The sequence below is a fragment of the Cydia fagiglandana genome, chromosome 6 (assembly GCF_963556715.1).
Source record: "Cydia fagiglandana chromosome 6, ilCydFagi1.1, whole genome shotgun sequence".
NCBI lineage: Eukaryota > Metazoa > Arthropoda > Insecta > Lepidoptera > Tortricidae > Cydia > Cydia fagiglandana.
Genome location: NC_085937.1, coordinates 14,701,501 through 14,719,366, shown reverse-complemented (window position 1 = coordinate 14,719,366; position 17,866 = coordinate 14,701,501). Strand labels below are relative to the sequence as shown.

At 36.7% G+C, this 17,866-nt stretch overlaps 1 long non-coding RNA gene across 1 annotated transcript in view; it reads left to right on the top strand.

The window, feature by feature from the left end:
* LOC134665343 (uncharacterized) overlaps positions 1 to 17,866 on the top strand; it is a 125,732-nt gene that overhangs the window by 52,365 nt on the left and 55,501 nt on the right. The window lies entirely within an intron of this gene.

Sequence of the window (17,866 nt, the reverse complement as noted above, 5' to 3'; positions counted from 1 at the left end):
CGAATATATGGAGTAATGGTACTAATGTGCACTCGGCAAAGTCCACAGTAATAATGGGAGGATGCTTGCGTGATCGGTCCAGCCCTGCCTATTAAACTAGGCACAAACAACCACCTTGCCACATGCGGTAATACTCGGTAAATTATGGTAATGTTCATTACCGCAGTGTATAAACAACTATTTACATGGCGGTTTTACTGCGTTTAGGTCCATACTAGCTTTTCGACGCGAACATGTCTGTGTGAAATAAGTTATTTGTACGTACATATATAATTTATGTGTGGAAATGAAATCCTTTGTTCTAATCAAGGAAAAAATTTAAGAGGTTTTAATATCCGAAAGCAGTGGGGCAGTGAGAGCCGACAGGCAATAAATTTTTCCACTTTGGATGTTAAAATCCGGTATTTGTATATAGAATAAAATAAATAAACTATTATACCTTGATAAGCCATGCTGATGAATTGACAAATTCATCTAAGGATGTCATTGATTTCCGGTATCTGAAAAGTTACATTAATTATATTTAGGAACTAATTGAAGAGTCGATCAAGTATTCGAACGTACTAAACTTCAAAATAATTCTGTTGAAATTTGAAATAAACTGTGAACAGTAAATTTCAACAACTTTGAAGCAATCGAAAGATTAAAATATCACTCACCACGGCTAGTAAATAACTAAAACATACATCTCAAGAATGCACGCGTTTGCCAACACTATACACAACATGTACACTATGAGTACACGAACGAGTAAACGTTTCGAACACCATTCAGACTGGAGATTCATATAGCGGACAGCGGCGTGCGATCTAGTGCCCAGATAAATTACTATTGTTTAGCAAACGACAAGCTCACGGCACCTCGCAATATCTCCTGATAAAGCAGATAACGCTAAAATCTCTTCTCAAGTCGTAAATTTTCTACGCACGCGGGAATTTTCGGGAGGCTTAAGCACCTTTAGATAAGTGAGATAAGTAGGTGGCCTCGCCTGTCGCACACGATGCGTCGTTAATAAATTAGATGGTTCTGACCCGAATTTTAAACGCGAAATTTGGCCTCGAGGTGAAATCATTTCCATAATATGTGGGACTTGTGATATCTAAATCATACCTACATGTACTAAGCGCGATAATAATCAGCAAAGGTGTTGAAGCTTATTATATGTTACCTCTAGGTATTCGTTTAAATAACTTTTTAATTGGTCCGTGATAAATCAGTCAAAATCTCTGTCATTCTTAAATGCAGTTATTTTTTAGCCATCCTGTATACCTGTACTTTCGACCAATGACAATCTACAAATAAAAACAATCTGATAATTATTATAGATGAACCAGTGGCCAATGGATTGATTATCACAGGAGCCCGATTCGGATGTAGCAACATGTTACGGTTTTGATCTTATTTTGATACAATTTTGAAGATCACTAACCCTGATTGGTGCAAGGAAAATCAACTGCCTGATTCGAACTTTAAGATAAGTCAATTCATAGATTTAGAAACGATTTGGATTAGATGTGTTAGTGTCAAAAGTGCCGATTTTGTTTTTGAAGAAACGTCACATTTCTCACTGATAGCGAATCCATATCGTTTTAAGACCTATTAATTAACGTATTTTAAATCGTCGCACATATTCGAATCGGGCCGTAAGTTAAAGTCGAGCTGCGATCATATATACCATGGATACCGCCTTTAGGAACATTACCGTTCAAATTCTCGGGCCAAATTAGCACACATACACAATTACGCCTACATTCAAATAAGACGACGCGTTTACAGAGCCTGTAATCAAAGCTGGTAAACGAAATAATAGTCATCTTTATTACACTAATGGTACATAGCTAAGTGTAGATGAAATGCATATAATGTCAATAACTACCAATCAGCGACATTAATCCGCTAATAACCTTCTTGCTGTACGTACTGGCCGCTGAGAGTTCGCGGTTCATATTTGATTAGAATATGACTTGGACAGGGACAGGTTTATGCCATACATTGAAGAACCAGTCAAATAATTCACGTATAATAATTTAATGCAGATTAAAAGATAACTAGTTAAAATGTTGTTATGAACATACATCGTTATCGCGGGAGCAAATATAAATTTATTAAAGAAGTGGTAAAACAGACTGCCCGTTTAGTAAAAACAGACCTTTCTGCCTACACATTATAAGCCTCCAAGAAGTTCATCATACATAGCACGAAGTTTTTGTTGCATAATGTTCATAAATCTTGCTTTACACTCTGTTAGTAAATAATGACCCGGAATCGACATATCAAATAAATATTCATGATTTATTTTGTACAACATTATTTAATTTTTGTTGATCTTAAGTGATTTTCGTAATATACGACATAAATTTTCTCTATGTTTTCTACTCTTAATCTGCGGCGTCGTGCAGTAAATATCCATTTTAATTGGCTAAATGATCTTTCGACTGCTACTGTTGTAATGGGTGCGTTTTTAAAACGACGGAAGTAATCAAATGTAGAACGATATATCGTTGAATCTAGTACTATCTCCTTCTCCGATATCAGTTCACACATTTTTTTCATAACTTCATATCCGGCATTTTTCTGCAAAACCACTTTGAACTTTTTTAAAATCTGTTTTCCATCTTTATTCAAAATTAATTTGGATATATGTTTGTATGTATTTTGTACTATGGTCAAACTTTCACTAAGAGATAGATTTTGGCACTGCAGTTTATTTATAGCATCTGGTATTACTTGCAGATACTTTGCTATGAAATTTACATCTTTTCGAACTTTTGCACTGAGTAAAGATTTTTTTGCTTTGACGATGCACTGTGCGTCTGAATTACGAAATGTGTCTATAACGCTTTTTATTTCATCAAAATACTTGTTGTAGTAAGTGGTAGCCTCGATCCATGTTCCCCAGCGAATAATTGTTGGGTTTGGAGGCAAAGGAATTCCATTAAACATTTCTCTTAATGCTTTTACTCTTTTCGGAGATTTGCGAAATACTTTCTTTACATTTGAAATTAATAGGTTAACTTCTGGAAAAAGAACACGAACTTGATCGGCAACTCTGTTAAGAGCATGGGCTAAACATGTAACATGGACAATGTTCGGAAAAAGTGTTTTCAAATTTCTGCCAGCTTTCAACATATACCCCACACCATCAGTCAATAACAACAACACCTTGTCATGCTTATTGTGACCAGGGCCCCACAAATCATCCAGGGCATTTTTTACAGTATTAGTTATACTGATATTGTTCGTTTCATTTAAACATTTGCTTGACAGCACGTGTGGAGTTCCAACATCATCTTCAAGCATAGCACCTACTATAACGTTAGCGATTTGACGACCTATAGCATCTGTGGTTTCATCAACACTTACATATATATACGCGTCTTTTAATTCGTCTCTAATTATATCCATCTCTTTGTCGTATAATTCATTCACGCAAGTCTGCCTCAGCAAACATTCTGAAGGGACCTGAACAGTTTTTTCAAATTTTCCAGATAGACAATCTTCAATTAAATTTTTAAATACAGGGTTCTCTATTTGAGACCACGGTATGTTACAGCTTACTAGAAATTTTGTCAGTTCCAACCTAAAATCTTTTTTGAGAGAAGTGTGTCTTTCAGAGTTAAAATGACGTTTCACGGAAGATTTAGTTTTACAAAAACTAATATTGCACTTCGAGCAAAATAGATTTGTATCGCGAGCCTCTAGCTCAGGATAATCCTGTATAAACAACCCCACAAATTCATCACATGTTATTTTCCTTCGAGGCATTTTAAAGGCAACTTCTATTTGATTATGTTGTTACAAATAAAGATCAGTCAAGATTGACAAATGTCTAAATTGACTGATAAGGTTGCGTACCTAATAGGTAATCTTTTTAAGTACCAATCAAGTCAAGTATGGAGGTAAGATAGCATTGATATTCAATAAAATAATTATACATTTTAAGGTCGTAGGTATAAACGTTTCTCTATACGAATGTCATTTCTGTTTTTGACTGTTTTTTATAATCTTTCAGTATTGTCAAATCGTATTTGCTCCCGCGATAACGATGTATGGTTATGAAATGAAATGACAGACTAACTCAACATAAGTAAATATATCATTGTTGTATAAATGTATTCCGCTGTAATAAGTATTTTGTATATTTTATTATCAATCTGTATAGCAGTGCGAATTCACGTTCAGGTATAGTCTGTCCGTTTTTCTAAGATCAAGTAGGTACGCCATAGTATATGTATGGCGAACTTGATCTTAGAAATCGGACTGGCTATACAGTCTGCAAAATTTACACGGGTACACGAATCGGGTCAAAAATATTTGAATAGGCGGAGTCACAATAAATATTTTATATGTATATAGCCGGTCAAGCAAGTTTGTCAGTAGAAAAAGGTGCAAAATTAAAATTTTGTTTGGGACCACACCCGGTCGCGCGCTTACTTACTACTTAATTTTCTAAATTTGCCGCTCTTTTCTACTGACGGAAATGGCTTGAGAGAGAACCTACATATATGTGACGGTAGAGGGTGGATTCCAATGATCAACATTTTCAGTTAATGTGTGTATTTGTTAAATTAATTCAGTGGAAGTGTATCTACATATAGGAGACCGGGTATGATTATCTCACGAGTTATATCTCATGAATAGAACATATTCTAGATATCTTTCCAGGCATCCACTTAATTTCATGTCTCTCTAATTGGACAGCTTTTTTCCATAGTTCTCTGCGAATAGCATCTTGTGGGTATCTGAATGGAAAGTAATGTAAAATGATAATATCAAATTTGATTATTAATTTGGAATAATTAGGTAGTTTTTTTACAGCTCCATCTCATGAAATAAAAAAGTAAAATACAAATCTGTAAGAAATAATTCATTACTACATTTATAATTATATAGAAAATACCTAAACCAAGCACAAGTTAATAAAATAGTCTACTTCATTTGGCATAACACCATCCCTATTATCCTCGCAATTTAAAAAGTCGTATGTTGTTATGAAAGTTGTATGCAGTTGTTACGTTTTAGCTTAGCACGTTAGTATTGAAAACAAATCGTCATGTTTATTCCATATTTTACTGAAGTTATCTGTTTACTACAAGTGAAAAGTGATTCCACTATCCTTGGTATGAACTAAAATAACTTCTGCACCACTTCATGACACATGAAGACATTTCTAATTACAAAAAAACGTTGTTTTTATAAATCAATTTAGTCATCCGTCACTGACTGTCATCTCGGACGAACTGAAGTTGCGAATCGAATAGTTTGTAAGCACCGCCTACAATCGAATAGTTTACGTTGGGTCATAACTGAGCGGACAGAATACTTCCATGTATATCAGTTCGCTGAAGTCGAGCGACAGATGCGCGCTAATCACTACAAGAAGATTAGAGCGTATCAAAACCAAATCAAAACACTAACAAATTCTTGAATTAGAATAGCCCTCCAGGTTTCAGGCCCAGCGTTTGGGCGCATCGCATACAGTAGGGGTTGAGTCAGTGGAAGGTCATTCCAAATATATCAGGGTTCACTGACATCTTTTAACATGCTTCCAATAAAGGATACATTATAAGAATGTTTTCAAAGCTATTTATGAACGCAACCTTTAACCTTTTCATACACGTACACCTTTAAGAGAAATTATACTGTGATTTTATTTTAAAAAAAACCTCCTTGCTTTATTTTTTAAACACTACAACGTTCCGTTCCGCAGAAGATATGTACAATCTTAAGAGAGATTTTTCTTATGAGAGGTATCAATCTTATGAGAGGTTATTTAATTGTTACATTTATTAACTACTTTATTACAGGCGGAATAGCATTCAATCTGTCCTGGGATCAAACATCGTTGCTCCTCTCCATTTTGTAAATTGATAGGTAAGATCAGCTAATTGAACACGGCAATTGATGTGCGAGGATATTTATTTTAGGTGAATTAGGTGGGATCCCGAGGAATTTCGTGTTCGAAACTGTTTAGACACTGCCAGTGATTTAAGAAGAGATTTATTTTGTAACTTTGGTAGAAGCGTTTGTATTTGTAGTTTTTTGATACTGCCGACCTGAGGCCGACCTAGCCAAGGTACAATCGCTTGCGTTTCGCCATCGCATTGCTTTGTATCTCTCTATTTATGACAGTTTTAGTTCCATTTCGTTCGCTACGGAGCGTTAGCGATGGCAAGTTGTCTATGGGGCCAGATCTCTAAAGAACGGCTGGGAAATTGACGACATTCTACAATTAGATATAGGTAGCTTGAATATTATTATCAATTCCTGCAGGCTGATTATGGATGGCTTTATCCACGTCTTATGACTTGGTTATTTTATAATAACTGTCACTTTTTAACACCGCGGGATAGAAAGTGACGGACACCGTTTTATCACGCTGGCACGTAGACAAGAACGGCCATCATATCCGTACTGATCACTTATAATTTTTTTATCGTTGTAGATGTAGTTTAACCGCCAAGTTTTGTAAGTGTGTACCCAAGCAAACGCACAAAAAACCTATCTGTTAGTAACTAGACAGGGCTATAACCGCGAAAATCGAAGTTCGCAAATTGCGGGCATTTTTCTCTGTCACTCTAATTACGCCTTCATTGGAGGAAACGAGAAACATCCCCGCAATTAGCGAATTTCTGTTTTCGCGGTAGCCCCTCAGTTTCCGCGTTTTGTGAGACACAACAAATTTACTTATGTGGTAGGAGTATGTGTACATACTCTTATTTTTTAATTAGGCTTAGGCAACTGAAGACGTCATCAGGTAATTTTGTCACCCTTATAGGGGAACGCATCAAACCCACGTCACGTCATTGCCATCGCGTCTTAAATGGTCAACACATTACGTTTTATAAGGTCCGATTAACCTATTCTTTAGATACTTAATATAATATGAATGTTATGCTGGTATGATGAGTATAATCTCACAAATAGCGTCAGTTTGATCTGACGAAAAGCTATCCAACCCTACATGCACTTAGCCTATCTAAAGAACTAAGGTAACGTAGGGGTTTATGCACTTATAACAACTGATTAGTGAAGATGAGATCGATTGTACAACTTTCTAATAGTTTTTGAGGCTATTCCTGCGAGATAAACAATTTAAGCCCCTAAGACATGAAGTGAAATTAACTCGGTACGCAAACGCAACTGAAGACCTGATGGGTGGTGAAAAGTAAAACGTTTCCAGCAGGGATTCCCAGATCCATACCAGTAACTTATTTTCGGGAATTAGCAAAGACTTTACATGTTCGTATGATATAACGCTACGCTACTACAATAGCCGGGGCGATAATCCTCTACGACCATCATATCCGTAGGTATATACCTACATACATACTTGTACCGTTACCTACTTGTTATTTAACTAATGGAGTAACGATAGATGTTTTACTATCTCGGTAATCTCCCAACTAGCAAAAAAGTCTCAGATTGCGCACTTTATAAAGAGTAGTGAGCTTATAGCGCTCTTATTTTTGTTTTGAACTTGTCATCGCTCTTATATTAGTCTTAGACAAGCTAATACGCACTTTAGTAAGTTTAGTCTTATTACCTAGTCTTATATATGTATATAAGAGCATTTTATAATACCATTATAAGCCTCTCGCTTTTACAATAACATTTACTAAGTCTCATTGAACTTGAGAGTACCTGGTCTTATATCCACATTCTCTAAGTTCATTTGATCTTATAATAGACTTTCTAAATGCTATTATAAGAATGTAAGACTAATATCAACATGGCATAATACTATTATGAGCCTCTCGCTCTTACAATAACATTTACTAAGTCTCATTGAACTTGAGAGTACTTGGTCTTATATCCACATTCTCTAAGTTCATTTGATCTTATATTAGACTTTCTAAATGCTATTATAAGAATGTAAGGCTAATATCAACATAGCATAATACTATTATAAGCCTCTTGCTCTTACAACAACATTTACGAAGTCTCATTGAACTTGAGAGTACGTGGTCTTATATCCACATTCTCTAAGTTCATTTGATCTTATATTAGACTTTCTAAATGCTATTATAAGAATGTAAGACTAATATCAACATAGCATAATACTATTATAAGCCTCTTGCTCTTACAACAACATTTACGAAGTCTCATTGAACTTGAGAGTCCCTGGTCTTATATCCTCATTCTCTTAGTTCATTTGATTTTATATTAGATTTCTAAACGCTATTGTAAGAATGTAAGACTAATATTAACATAGCATAAGAACACTGTAAGTACGTACTTTTCTGATCTTATTAAAGCTATAATAAGATCAACAGCAGCACTTTAGTAAGATATTAGAGTGATATAAGATCAAGACACTTATATCACAATAGAGAAGATCAATATCAGATGGTTTGATCTTAAATCGTTTTTGGGAACACTATTGATAGTATAAGTAATTCAACATGGCCACATCATTTGTATTCAGAATGCTTAAAATACTCTAATAGTGCGCTTGAAAAATGCACCTACATCAATGGCTGACTATCAATACAAAATAAAGAAATAAAATAATTATAAAAATATTCAAATACCATATTTGAGTAGGCGCATAAAGTTTGAAGTGTAAAACAGGGTCTACTTTACAATAAATAATATTTTCCCATGTGAATACTTACCCTGAAACATAAACAGACGATGATAAACAGCACGTTATTATATTTAAACATAATTCATAAAAAGTTTGATAAACACTTACACTAATATGTTTTTGTCACGTTGCAGTTAATTTCACCCGTATATTTATACTTCACAAATAGAATGTTTCAAACCAAAATAAGCTTATTTAGGCGTTCGACCAATATAAGCCTATGTAGGCTTACAAGATACTTACGTTCGACCAATATAAGCCTATGTAGGCTTACAAGATACTTACGTAAAAGCGATATTAGCCTAAAGCAGCTTAATATAGTTTTGAAAAAGATTACTGTGAATGCAAACAACATTCAATTAGACTGATATTAGAACGATATTAAAATAAATACGCTTATGCTTTGTGCCCAAACCCGGGCTTATACGATGATATAAAATCAATATAAGAGCGACAAAATTGTAGTCTAGAGACTGTTGTTAGCGTGATTTTGCTACTTCGCTCAATAACACCGGAAACCTCTTAAAAATACTTAAAAATTGTTTACCTACTCATAAGTTTTATTAACCGCTATTACCTCATACGTTTGGCGATATTTACCGCTGAGCAAGAACATGCGGTAGTTAGCGGTGTGAGTTCGTGCCACAGATAACTTACTAACGCTTGCAGTATATTGTTGTCTTTAAAAAAGCTAGAACATGAAAAACATCGTCAAGAGGAACAGATGTATGGAGTTGGAACATACTACGTTTCTGGTAACGTTCCTGTTTAATGGACTTCAATGTGAAATCATCGGAGCCGAGCACATACATAAGGAGTGGTGGGGGGTTGTTCTAGAAGTAACTAGTTACGGTTAATAGCACTTATATTGACTTACAGGGCACTTGAACTTCAAAGCAAATCATTGTATCTAATTAATCTGATACAAAACAACAGAAATTTATGAATAAAAATAATATAAATAAATAAGTATAGGACGAGATTCCATCAGTGTGCGGCACAAGCATTTTTGTACTGAATATTATAGTTAAGCATTTTGTAATAAGGGGCTGTTACTTAAGTATATATGGTTACAGAGGACCATGTATAAGATAACAACATTTCTGGCTGTAATGTCAAAGCGCATACGTTTATAATTATTTCGTATATTAATACGTTACTGAACAAAGTAGCCTTATCCAATGCGCGCGAGTGACGCAACAATACGGATGGTGCAGCCACTCCGGAGGCTATTGCATTATATATAATATCATTATTTACATCTACAACAACTTAACTAAGCCTTCTTGAGCTTACTGTGGGTCCTTGGGTCTTTGTCCCATAAAACAGTGAATCAACGTACTGCCTTCCACACTTAAACTGTTGCTGTAGAGCGGAGAGTGTTATGAGAGATGATAGTGATTGAATATAAACACATTTGTTTACGGCGCGCCACGTGCTCGCGGACAAAGGTAACGTGGGCCACAAATGCTGCGATTAATTCAACCATACTAACTAATATCTGAATATCTGATATTAGTATCTCATACCTCATACCATAATCTCTGAATAAAAACGTGAGCACTCTAATATAATAGGGAACTGAACAAAGTTAGTTTTGAACTAGCTAACAACTTTTGGAAAGCTTTTTCGTATGGTTTAAGGAAAATGTTACGTCACACTTTTGAAAAACCACAACTGAAAGACTTGTCCAACGTCCAACGACACCCCACACCATGGGTACCTATACATATAAAAGGAAAACAAGTCATCCCACTTTTGGTGTATTATTTTTGTAAGAGTCTCAAAATAAACCCATTTACAAAATCACATATTACGAGTATACCATAGATCTAGTATTACATAGATGAGCTATACGCGTGCCTCCGTGCCCTCACGGAGCCCTAACAAAACATACGCAAAGCGACAACATTAAAAACACGTTTTAAACATTCCTGACAACCTACCAAAAACAATCTACGTAATTCGGTCGGGTTTTTGTTGCCCACCATAAACCATACAAAATTTTTGGGGGGGAACAAACAAAAAGTGAGACTGTGACAAGGACAAGCAATAATACCGCTTTCTCTGCTACTCCTACTGAAATTTCCATAATGCATCTCGTTCGGTCGTTTGGCCCCTCCCCCGTGTCATCTCTATATTATTGTACCTCTATGGAGTATACCTAATTGTAGGAGACCCAACGATGACTCAGATCTTACTCATAAACCTACGCACTGGATAGAGACAGCTGTATAAGCGAGATTAATTAGAACTAATATGTACGAAGAGTGAATTTCTTATTAAACAATGAAAAATGTAAGCACTACCAAAACTTCAAACGCAAAGTCAAAAAGGAGTAAAGGCCATTAAAATGTTATCGTACAAAACCCATTTGATATTAAGGCCCACAGACCTCACAGTTAGATAGTCGCACATAAGCTATGTCCCACCACGGGGCCAATTATATTATACTGATTTTATGAGCAGCACTTACTAAGTACTATTTTAGTCAAGCGTTATTTTGTTTAGACATGCAAATATGCATAATAATATTGAAATTATTTATAAATCAGTATTTTATAAAGACATTGACTGATTGTCAATGTCTTTGTTATTGTATTTAAGAAAGAGTAAACAAAATCTACCCTCAAATGGCTTCTTAAGCCAGTTGAGGGTAGATGAAAACATTACATGATCAAATAATGTAGGTTAAAGTCAGGTCTTTCAGTGACAGATCCAGGTGGTTTTGTATTTGGTTGGTTAACCAATAAATATTATAACTACCTACCCGAAAATGTACAAATTCTTTGTTTACTGTTTTTGTTTTTTTATTTAAGTAAGTACTTACCTAAAGAGACAGAGTATAGGTAGGGCCTGTAGCTAAGCGATTTTGATAAATCAATATCTAATTATTGTAAAAACGTTTCAAATAATCAAAACTAACATTTTATTTCAATTGATCACCTGTCCCTTGGATCGATACTACTGAACGGCATGCTATACCTATGCATACGAGACGAGTATGCATAGTCAGCATCAAAATGATAGAGACGGTCAAAGTGTTCAAATATATCGGAACACATCCTTATTTCTATAGCAATAAAAATGTGATACGATGTATATACTTACATACTTATTTGGCCACTTTAGCCGTCACTATCTATTCGATATTGACCCAACGATTGACAGAAATTCATCAACATTTTATCATATTGTAAGTAATTTTTGTGCGGGTGCTTATTCTTACATAACCAAGCAAAATATGACCTCATTTAATAAATTAATCTCGCAAGAATCCAGATCTGAGACCGGGCAAGAAGTGAGTGTTAGTGACATTATGTAAGGCTGCCCTTCTAGGCTAAAAAGCGGTATTTACATATAGTTTTCTTTGAAAATACGTCCTTTTAGCTTCGGAGGGCAGAATGTTGCAAAGAAGCACCTACCTCAGCCCTGGGAGGCAAGCCGCAGGCCCCGCAGAAAGACAACCGCCTGACAGAGAAGACGTCTTTTCCCATGTGTAACTTGGTGAGAACACGTCTCGGATGTCGCGCGGTCGTTATGGACCAATTAACACCGATCACGGCTCGACCTCTGTGTGTCTCCAATCTGTTTTCTTTACAAGTGGATATGTCACTAGGCTTTGTGGATGTGTCCACAAAAGTCACATGCACGCAAATATGGATAACTACGCTAATAAATGTACACAACAATTGTACGGTGGTTTATGAGGCTTGGTTTGTCTATAAGTGATTTGGAACCTTCTTAAAAGAACTTATTACTTAACTTACAACTAAGAAGTAGGTAATACAGGCATATGCCTATTATGTTGTATCCTATCCTGGGGGTAATATCCTACACAGTACACAGTTAATCATAATTCGTGAAAAGCTGTAAAAAAAGTTCAAATAATAATATTTTTGTTTTGTTGGTACATAGTCATGCATGCTACGTAAGAAAGAAATAACACTTGTATTCTGTGTCGTATAAACGTAAACAAACACAACATAAACATCGAAATGTTATTTTATAAATGAAACCTCTGAAAACATTTGCTCAACGCATGCAAGCTTTACAGATTGTAATCAGGCCTAAAAGCATGTTTAGAGCCAAGAGTGGAAGCCTTGTTATGTAACACCCACTCACTGAAGCTCCGAGCAGATGATATCAGACAGGAACGTCAAAAGGGGACTACATATCTACTTAACAAGGCTAATTCTAACAAAGAGAAAGATTATGGTGTAGGAACTAACCGACAAGGCATCGGAGCAGCTGGATGCGCAGCACACGGCCGTTTATCGACGCTGGGAGCCCGCTCGGAAGAGTTCAGATAAATCGAAGATAGCTCGTGTGACGTCGCGATATTGGAGCAACGTGCGTACTACTGATAACATTACCTATCCGTCATGAACAGAGCATGCGACGAGAACAAAGCGCGAGGGTCGCGAATCAACACAACTATAGTTTACTTTACCTAGCGGCGGCGTATTGAGGTGTGGGCTCGGCCGAGAAGTCGCGGTCGGCGCGGGACGGGCGCGGTCGGGCGTCAGCGAGCGCGCGTCGCGGCCATGGCGGCGCGGCGACGACGACGGCTCGCGCACTGCCGGGGCCGCCGCCGCCCGGGCCCGCGCACGCGCGCCGCCACGCTCCGGCCCCCACCGGGCCGCCCGCCCTACCCGATAATACCAACTTCAATGCTCGCATTATCAAAACAACTACCTTTTTGGGACTTTCGTTAACATCTATATTTAAAGCTTACCCATGAACTAATTACTAAAATACGCGATAGACATCATGATAATCAAACTACGGAAAGAATAAGATTAGAATTTCAAGTAAAATTACTTCTAAACAGTTATATTTTTAACCGCGCAAGATCAAAGAAGTTCCAAAATTTCGCAACTGTGGCGATATTTCACCCAATAGCAACCCAGTCACTCGACTCGCAAATTGATCACCCAGATCCACGATTGCAATGAAATTTATGACAGGTCGTGGATCTATTATCGACTTGCCACGGGTAATCATTTATGCCAGGTTTGATAAACGCAGCGTTTTGCGGTATTCGGAAGTGGATTAACTTCGTACAGATTTAAATTGGCTTTGCGAGATAAGCCTTACAGATTACAGGGGCGAGTTAATTTTGATCTTGATAAGCGGTTGGATCGTATCTCGAACACTTAGTCGAATGAATACCTGCAAGTCATAGATTCCGACCACGCTTAGTTTTTACGCCAAGTGCTACTCGTAGGTACGTTAAGATTAATATTTTCTGTGACGTCAAGTAAAGCCTGTGCCGAAAAAAAACTGTAAATTTTAAACGGTTGTAATTTTCTTTCTAAGCATTATGACGTTTCTTATCGCATTTAAAAGTCCTTATATTTTAGTGCAAATGGGTCAAAAACATTCTGTGTTCGCGTCTTTCCTGTAGACATACACAAGAGTTAAGGGCTATAAAGATTAATTTTCTTATTTAACCCTTATCCACGTGAAAAGGTCCTCCTTTTATTCAGAGAACTGTGCATGATAAAATCATTACTTACATGCCCACAAGCTGTTAACTATTGCCCACAGGAGAGAAAAATGTACAGTTCGCGCGAACACGCTAGTTTTCTCTCCTGTGGGCAATAGTTAACAGCTTGTGGGCATGTAAGTAATGATTTTATCATAGTTCTCTAAATAAAATGAGGACCTTTTCACGTGGATAAGGGTTAAATAAGAAAATTAACCTTTATAGCCCTAAACTCTCGTGTATGTCTACAGGAAAGACGCGAACACAGAATGTTTTTGACCCAAATAATTCTGGTTTTAAGCCATGCGACGTTACACCGCTGAATAGAAGAGATCACTGAAATTTGGTCTTTTCCAAATGGCAAGAAAATTTTCAACATACTCCATGTTTGCTTTCGATTCCCTGCGAAATCAGTGCAACCTTAGCGTGGTCGGGATCGTGGAGGGCATGCCTAGGAGTACACTTGTCAACTGATGAAAGAAAAAGAGAAGGTTCTCAAATGTATGCATAACAATTTACATTTTTTTTCGGGGTAAGATTAAGGCCCTACCGCGAAAAACGTAAATCGGAATTTCGTTATCTGCTTCTCTATCGCTCCTGCATATTCAAGTGATAGAGCTGCGGATAAAGAAATTTCGATTTTCGTTTCTCGCGGTAGGCCCTCTAGATGTGGGACGTTCACCATATGGAAATCCCTTCATACCTTCCAAAATATCAAAACTTCATACCACACCTAAAGGCAAAGCATTAGGTAAAAATATACCGAAATGGCACTATACAGGGCGTCCCACGGCTATGCCACATGGAGGGAAAGTACCCTAAATATTGTAGATGGAACATTTTACTGAAAGAAGACATTATTTTAATTTAAAAAACAATTTAAACTGCATTCATAGATTTTTAAATAATTACATGGTTGAACCGGGAATCGAACCCGCCGCACGAGAAAAAAAATCACCCTGTAGCTTTATCATACCGATCGAAAGGCTTGATCATAAGGATTATTTTTTGCTAAGGAACATAGTGTCAGAAACAAAAGGAAGACCATGAATTTTAACAAAACAATTTATTTTTAAATTAAAATAATGTCTTCTTTCAGTAAAATGTTCCATCTACAATATTTAGGGTACTTTCCCTCCATGTGGCATAGCCGTGGGACGCCCTGTATATTAATTTGTTTTTGCACTTTATACACACACCGCTGGGTTCTGTCGGTCCCAAAATGAATTGGAATCTTCATTTTAAACCCAATTTCGAATTTATTTCTCCAATCTAACTTGGACATTTTGCAATGGTGATATTGGTGACTGCCCTGTGGCAAGGCCGGTATTGTAAAAATACCCCGGTTTGGCGGATTGTATATATTCATTGCACTTTATATACACACTACATACCGAACCGGTCATTTTTTATTTTAATCCGATGTCCCCGATTCCAAGATTAATATCTACCTATTGGTAGAGTTCGCTAAGTTTGCACCGACTTAGCCTACTTGGCAGCGACATTGTATATGTGTACTTAGTGTAGGGGAGACCGAGGAGAGTTGTAACAGAGGAGAGTTATGCAGTCGTCGATTTTTTGGAATCTATTAACTAGAAACTAGGTCGCAATAGCGCGCGTTTGTTAGTTCAAGTTACGAACTAACAAACGCACACTGTTGCGACCTAGTTTCTAGTTAATAGATTCCAAAAAATCGACGATGTCTCAACTCTCCTCTGTCACAACTCACGGTCTCCCCTAAGACTTCGCGGGGTGACCAACTTGTTCGGAATAGAGTAAAAATCTAAAAATATTGAACGATGATCCGGCCAACACTGTAGGAACCCGTTGACCACCTTTGTACAATGGAAGTTTCCTGACATGATTTTCTTTTACCGAGCCTATTCTCGTGTCACACAGTTGGGCAAAGGCCTATCCCCTTGATCGCCAGGACACCCGATTTACTCGTAGTGCTTCTTCCGACCAGTTGTTAAGGTGTCTAGGTCGTCCTGCCATATACATACCTATATAATATACAGTGTGTTTTTTTTAAGTGGGACAGTATGGGGAAATCCTAAAGTATAAGAGATACAGGGAAACTGTCTTAGGAAACATTAGGTACTTTTTTGTGAAAAAAAAATTGGTATAGTCAAAATTTTGGTCAAGTGTGAGTTGTCCCTAAAAATTATTAATTTTGATGAAATTTTTTTTTGACGCACATCTACTCAGTTTCATGAGGGGATCATTTTATTGTATGGGAAGAAAAAAATCGGGACAGCAGAAGTTAGGTAAATTTAATAAAATAATTTTACATTAAAGTAAATGTTCAAAGTGGCCTCCCTCTTGTCGAATGCAGGCACGAGCGCGTTTCAGAACACCTCTGGTAGCTTTAGACAAGGCGTTGTGATGTATGTTGTTCAAATGATAATGCACTGCGTCTTTTAACTCTTGTACCGAGTTGTAAGTATCTGCATAAATTCGACCTTTAAGGTACCCCCAAATGAAAAAATCCAACGGTGTTAAATCGGGTGAACGTGGTGGCCATTTAATAGGGCCATTTGTGCCCATCCAGCGATCAAGAAAATGTTCATTTAAAAACTGTTTCGTAGCGATACTATTGTGGGCAGGGGCGCCGTCTTGTTGGTAGATGATATTATTCAAATTATTTAATGGAATTGCCATATCTACTAAATCCACAGCCATGTTTAATATTTCCTGATATTTTTGACTATTCAATGTTCCATGGTAAATTTTAATGGCAAAGATTTTATTATCTAATATTGCACACCAACAATTAAAGGAAAAGCGGACCTGGTTATGGGTTGCCGTAGTTCGGAAGGGGTTTGTACGTGCCCAAAAATGATTATTTTTTCTATTGTACATGCCATTATTTGAAAAATTGCATTCATCTGTCCAAATAATCCGGCTTGGAAAAGACGGGTTTCTAATCGAGCATGCTACAAACCACTGGCAAAATGCTAATCTCCGGTCAGTGTCTCCTGGAAGCAATGCTTGTACAAGATGACCTTCTATGTAACACTTGTACTTGTAAGCCTTCAATACCTTTCGTACTGTAGATTTATGCACACCGATAGTGTTAGCAGCTTCCCTCAATGAGGCTTTTGGGTAGGCTTCAAAATATCCTAAGATTGCGATAGTTGTAAATTAATTTATTACTGTGGCTCGTCTCTTCCGTTTTAATTTAAAACAGCCTCCCTTTCTTAAATTTTTCACCAGTTTGTCAAAAATTTTGCGGTCCGGTTGATCGCGGTCCGGATAACGTTCCCGATACCACTGTAACGCATTCACAGAGCTACGATAATTTACAAAATACGCTTCAATTAAATCTACTTTATGCGAGTTTGGTAATTCCATGACGAAAACTTAACATAATGTTAACTTTAAACAATGAAATATCAAGTAAAATACTGTTTGTTTCAAGAAGTTCCAAATTTAAAATTTGTTTTTTTTTTAAATTAGATTTGTAAGGTAAGGCTCGCGTAAGAATATCTTAAAGTATTTTAATCCTTTTTAAACCAAATAAAGTGTTCCAAATTCAAATGTAAAACTGGAATAGGCAATATTTTTTAAATAAAAACCTTGCAGTGGGCAGTGGTTTTCAATTTACACGGGTTGTAAAAATGAAAACGATTTTCTTAAATTTGACTAACTTCTGCTGTCCCGATTTTTTTCTTCCCATACAATAAAATGATCCCCTCATGAAACTGAGTAGATGTGCGTCAAAAAAAAATTTCATCAAAATTAATCATTTTTAGGGACAACTCACACTTGACCAAAATTTTGAC